The sequence below is a fragment of the Perca flavescens genome, chromosome 8, assembly GCF_004354835.1.
Source record: "Perca flavescens isolate YP-PL-M2 chromosome 8, PFLA_1.0, whole genome shotgun sequence".
Taxonomy (NCBI): domain Eukaryota; kingdom Metazoa; phylum Chordata; class Actinopteri; order Perciformes; family Percidae; genus Perca; species Perca flavescens.
The window spans coordinates 15,266,666-15,273,120 of NC_041338.1; positions in this window are offsets into that span (position 1 = coordinate 15,266,666).

Sequence of the window (6,455 nt, forward strand, 5' to 3'; positions counted from 1 at the left end):
TCTACATTTATTAATGGGTTAAGAAGAAGGTGATTTCTCCCCCCACCACCCCTTCCTCTTTTTCTGTCCCTGACAGCAACAGTTTCTGGAGCCCATCTGGTCTTTTGTTCAGTCCTAACTCCATTTTCAATTTATCCGATTTTCTTGTCTCTGCTCCCTTTCGCTGTGTCTTTCTCTCTTGCTGTATGTCACAGTGGGATCCTGTGCCACCAATTCAAAGAGGTCACTTCCATTTCACAGAGACACACCTCATCCTCGAAGCTTTTATAGATCTGAAACATTGGTAGAAAACTCTGAAATGTTGCACACAATTCAGATCTGTTATACCTGCCTTAATCTCAATGCACTGCTTGGCCAAAATACATTCTGTACATTAATTAGATTAGATTATATAAAAAATCTTTAAGATTCCAAAGCAAGCACCAATAAAGAGCACATTTTTTAAACATCTGCCTACTACTAGAATGACAAAAATGATAAGAAGCCCCATCATATAGAATAATGCTCGATGCTATCTGCAATAGTTCAGCTTCCATCACGAGAAATCTGCCTTCACTCGGGTTAAACTTTTCGCTTCACCAGGTGACTGATGGAGTCATCTCAGGTTTCCCAAATCTCCTCAATGACAACACATCTTGTGTTGTTTGCATATGATTGTGAAATATCTGAAATAAACAACTGTGATGAGAATGTGGGACTGCTTGTCTGTGACTTCCTTCACAACCAAAGACAGGCTCAGCATTGCCAGTAACCTTGTTGTCATGGGGACAGCATTTAAACAAACAGATGTGACCTGGCCTTTTTAAGGTGAACACAGTTATTTTTTACACTCAACATCTTATAATTGGGGTAATGGGAAATCACATAAACATAGACGGCAGATACTTAAAGGTAGAGTCTCAACTTCTCAAATGGAAACTTCTTACACACTATATGCGCTTCAGCTGTATACATGCAGGAAGTGTAAATTCACACAACTAAAATTCTACTGCCATGGTTGAGGGTTAGCATGTCTGAGGGTTAGCATGTTTTAACAGATATTTAGTTGTAAACTAAAGTATTGGACAAATTGTCCTGGTGATGGCATTGAAGGAAAAGTGAAGTGTAAAATGATTACAATTCATCCAGAGTGGACCATGAATGTCCACATTTCATAGCAATCTATCTCATAGTTGTTGATATTTCACTCAAAAAACACAAATGTCAACCTCATGGTGACGCTACAGGGAAAGTCAGGAGATCACCAATATCATTAAGATACAAACCAAAATCATAGAAATCTATTTATTTCAGTCCGGACCAAAGGGTTGGACCAACCGAATGACCAACATACAGACATTGCCATCCATGGAGCCATGTCGCTAGACAGGCATAATACCAAAATCCACCTGAACGTAGCGACCAGCCATCAGTGGCCCAAACAATCCCCATCCCGACGGGAAAACTAAAAAAGAAAACTAAACGCAGACTTAATAGGATAATATTTAGATGAAGGACATATTAGGGAAACAGTGACTAATTTCACACAGATTGTTGGTTATGATTTCACACACAGATTTGAATTGCAGACTTGATGACTGAATTCACACTCACATGATTTCACCCAAGAAAGGTCATAAAGACAGCAAAGTATCAGACAGATTCACACTTCCCACCCTGCAGATATAAGTCACTTCCTGTTTTAGCTGTTGCCATAGTGAAACATGCCACATAGAAGTTTATGTGCAACACAAGTAAAGTTTGCCTTGCCGGCATTAATGTTTTCTGTGATACAAAGACTAATGTAAATATGTCTAGATTAGAAGTGATGTATAGTCCATCCATCCATCCATCTTTGTCCGCTTATCCGGTATCGGGTCGCGGGGGGAGCAGCTCCAGCAGGGGACCCCAAACTTCCCTTTCCCGAGCCACAATAACAAGCTCCGACTGGGGGATCCCGAGGCGTTCCCAGGCCAGGTTGGAGATATAATCCCTCCACCTAGTCCTGGGTCTTCCCCGAGGCCTCCTCCCAGCTGGACGTGCCTGAAACAACTCCCTAGGGAGACGCCCAGGGGGCATCCTTACCAGATGAGGTGATGTATAGTGCAATCTAATAAAGTAGAGCTGAAAATAAAACAGTGAAATTCTGACAGATAATATGATAAATGGAGTCTAAGAGACCGAAAGAAACAGAGAATGACAGAAAAACACTGAAGACATACTGTATGATTATCCAGCCTTCCTTCATTTTGTTTCCCTTTCGGAACAATGTCCTAGTTTCTCTCTCTGGAGAAACTACATTGAGACAAACTGTGAAGGTTATCCGTCCCTTAAATGAATAGTTGGGTGAATGTGTAGTAGTACAGTCAACACTTGAGCATGGCGGTACGCACAAAACCCTCAATCATTTTCAGTCTATAGAGGTAAAATAAATGTGTCCACCTTAGTTGAACTCATCACGTTTTAAGGGCTTGTGTGAACATGAACGTGACCTAGTGACTAAGAAAGAAATATGTTTTATTTAAGTGTCAAGTGGCTTTGAAAGAAGATGTAAAAAGGACAAGATGATTAAAGCCGGGCGACCTCTAGCTCACCCAGTAAGAGCGTGCTCCCCATGTAGGCTGAGTCCTTTGCAGCGGCCCCGGGTTCGAGTCCGACCTGCAGCCCTTTGCTGCGTGTCATCCCCCATCTCTCTCCCACCTTTTCTGTCTATCCACTATCACTATAAAATAAAGGGAAAAGCCCCCCAACCAAAAAAAAAAAAAAAAAAGATTAAAGTCTATTTGTAATCAAACAGTTAACCAAGGTTTCAGGGTTATTATGTGGCTATCTATCCTATGTGACGTTACAGAAGCACAAAAAAGAAAAACACAGGAGGTGAACAGCTGTGTACTGGGCATGACTGAAGCCTAAATTAAACATCAGACTGCTGAGTCAGCCAATACGTATCCAGCAAAAAAAAAAAGAAGAAATTCCATGATTCAGTGAGGACACACATATGCTCTCCCCAGATGCCCTTGTGGTTGGGAATCCTTGTGGTAATGGCTGACTAATGGCACCTCCTCAGCATTCCTGTTAGGTAACGTGCCTTTTTCCGCCGAACAGTGCAGTCACTGGATTGCGACTAGATGAGATTTGCAAGATGTCCATATACGTACAAAGCAGTGAGAGGAAATCCATCATTCACTGACTAAACATCCAGTGAATATGAGTGTTTGCACAGATGTGCTGCTATGAGGAGAACTACATGGTGTGCAGTTATATATGTGTAAAATATCAGCTAGCGACAAAGACGGCGTTTAGTTTCCACACATTTTAATTTGATCCACCTAAGGAAGAACATGTGATCTCTTCGGATTTATTAGATTAGATGTTTCAGACAACTTCCTGTTAACTGGAACTACTGAGAGGCAATTACAAGTCTATATGTTGCTGCCTGTGCTTGGGAGGGGAAAGAGGTTGTCAGGAGTGTGTCCTTGTTGTGTATCTTTGGCCGATAGATGAGCCATGCCTCACCCTGCAGTGTCTGAGGCTGAATGAGCTCTCCCGGCGTCAAAGAGGCATGACTGGACTTCTTCAAAAGGCCTGGCTTTGTGCAACAACAACAAAGCAAGGGCCTCGCTTGTGTTTGGGTGCTGGGACAGCAGAGCGGGCGTGTTTGGACAGTGAGTGTCATGGAGTACTGTATAGCCAGGTGGAATGTCTTGTGTCATCCTGGTCGGACTCTCAGTTAGCATGGTGATAATAAATCACAGTAATCCCAGTTTCTGGTTAATTTACATTTGTTGCCTTTCAGAGAACTAAAACAGGATGCCGTAAATTGAGTGGAAAAAGAGGCCTCTAAGAAATTACATCAAGGTCTAAATAAGGTATAACTCAGACAGAAGAAGGAAGTGGAAGTACAGTATGTGTTAATTTTACATCAGGCCTTGCGAGCAAAGTCTGCATCCAAGTTAAAAGATGACTGAATAGAGAATTGCTTGTAGTAAGGGAAAACTATGAGACCAGAGGAAATCCTGTCAACAATGGTTGAACAAACTTGAGCGTGAGATAATGTGGATGAGAGCAAGCCTCTCGCCAACCCTGGTAATCATTCACAAAGCCTATTCACACAGGGAAATATGTGTCTGTGTGTGTGTGGGAGACCAAAAAATAGACAGGGAGGGACTCCTGAGAGGCAAAACAGACTAAATGGGTCATTATTGGAGGATACAACCATCAAGTTCCTTTTATAAGTGGGGAAATTATTCATCATTGATCCTTATTATATCCTCCACAACACTACCTTCCATAAGAAGCCAAAGAAGTCCATTACAAATTAGAGATGGTCCGATACCGATACCAATACCAGTATCGGTATCGGCTCCGATACCGCCTAAAACGCTGGTATCGGTATCGGGAAATACTGGAGTTTATGCACCGATCCGATACCATGTAATAAAGCCCTAAAGAAAATCTACGTTAAAGTAGTTTATTTATGTTCTTTTTCCGTTACAATTGACTGTCAAACTGGAGAATAAAAGAAAGTTCTGTGTTTGTTCATGTTTCACAAAGAGTTTAACCTGAGCCAGACCGACAACAAAGATAGAAATCATATCACATCCATACAGGGATAGTAGTATACAGTTGTTAAAACATAATAAAATATATGACACACTGGTATCGGATCGGTACTTGGTATCGGCCGATACGCATGTTCAGGTATCGGAATCCGTATCGGGAAGCAAAAAATGGTATCGGACCATCTCTATTACAAATCCATTTGATTTAATTTGAAAGCTTTATGACTGTTAATACATAAATAGTTTAAAGCTTTGATGGTGCACTGGAGGATTGGGAAGGGATGGATGGAGGCTTAGGGGGGTTGCAGACTGGGGGGAGGGTTGTACCACACCCCCCCACCCTGTGTTATTCTTTGTCAATCAAAGATCTTTCAGCCCCTAATTGGATGTGTAGTCGAAACCCTTCAAACACTTTGGACCGACCCATTCCTCAAGCAATGTATCTTAAGGACATCCAAATATCAGCACAACAGAAGAGCACACTCACCCACGTTGGTCTCCATAGCAACTGCCTCCATCTCTCTGCACCATGCTGCGTGTCCATGAGTCTGACCTACACACCAGCGCGAGCCCCCGCACTATCTTTGAGACCCCGCACACAGTTCATCAAAACCTCAGCAGGCACAAATCTGATTCCTTCTGCCTGGTGGCTCTCTTATCCAGCTGTTACACACAACGAGATTGCTGGGCAGAGATTGGCAGGCGCCAGTAAATCTCAGACTGACAGGAAAGCCAAGGAAATGTTAGAATCTGTTTTGCTGCATTCGCCGTGCTGATATTTGGAAGGACATTGTTCAACTGCTCTGCCTAACGGTCCCAGCAGTTGTCAAGCTGATAGCAAAATGTGATATAGCAGGGAGGTCTAATAAAGTAACATGATTTCACCATCCTGAGAAACAGTACCAACCAAGGGCATATTACAACAGAAAAAGGATGATGGTCTGAAGGATACTGAATACCAATGACACAAGGATGCTTTGTCCTAGCACAGACATCTCATTACACAAGGTTGTACGGTAGCACAAGACCATGAGACAACAAATTAACATTTCTAAGAAAACATACACGTGGTTATCACTAGGGCTGTGACACCAATGGCAGCTGACAGATGTTTTTCTTTGCTGTAAGCGTGGGCAGAAAAACTGTTTACACGTTTCAGCGCCAGTTGTAACTAACCGGGAAAGGTAAACTACTTTGAAAATTTGAGCCGACAATGTGGGCTGTGTTCAAACTTTTTAAGGATTTAAAGTGAACAATTAACTTAAAAAAAGAAGTGCTTAACAATAGAAAAGAATGCAATAAATGAATTAAAACACTTCAATTAGCATTAGCATGCTTAATCAATGCTACATCCCACATGGTGACAGCTCATGTTAGCTAGCACAATCTATCAGAAGGTGTTTACATTGCATAGGCTAGTATTTCTGAAATATCATATTAAATATATTATTCTCCCCAGTAACAGCCTAATCAAGACTTACAGTAGTGTTGGCAGTATGTGATGGGAGAAGCCACTGTGCATGCAGAGGATTGTAATTTTACCCTGAATTCCTATTTAATAGGATGCTGGCAAATTATCCGTCCATGCATGGAAGAGTGCTGCTGTTTCAAGGAAATGGGCATATTGGGGGGATTGGTGATCGCGCGTTTACTTCCCCTGCCAGGAACCAAGACACCTCTTGATTACATTAGACTTGAGCGGTTGCACGGTTACATTTGGTCTCAACATACTATTTATACACTCATACTGACCGACACTAGACTCACACACTGGCCACGGTTACATTCGGTAGCCTGGTGGGCGGTCTCCTCGTGACAGCCTACCTACCATGTAGCAACATTCACTTCTAACATTTAACTTAACATATCTACCAAGGTAACATTACGTGCATTTATATGTGATATAATACTTTC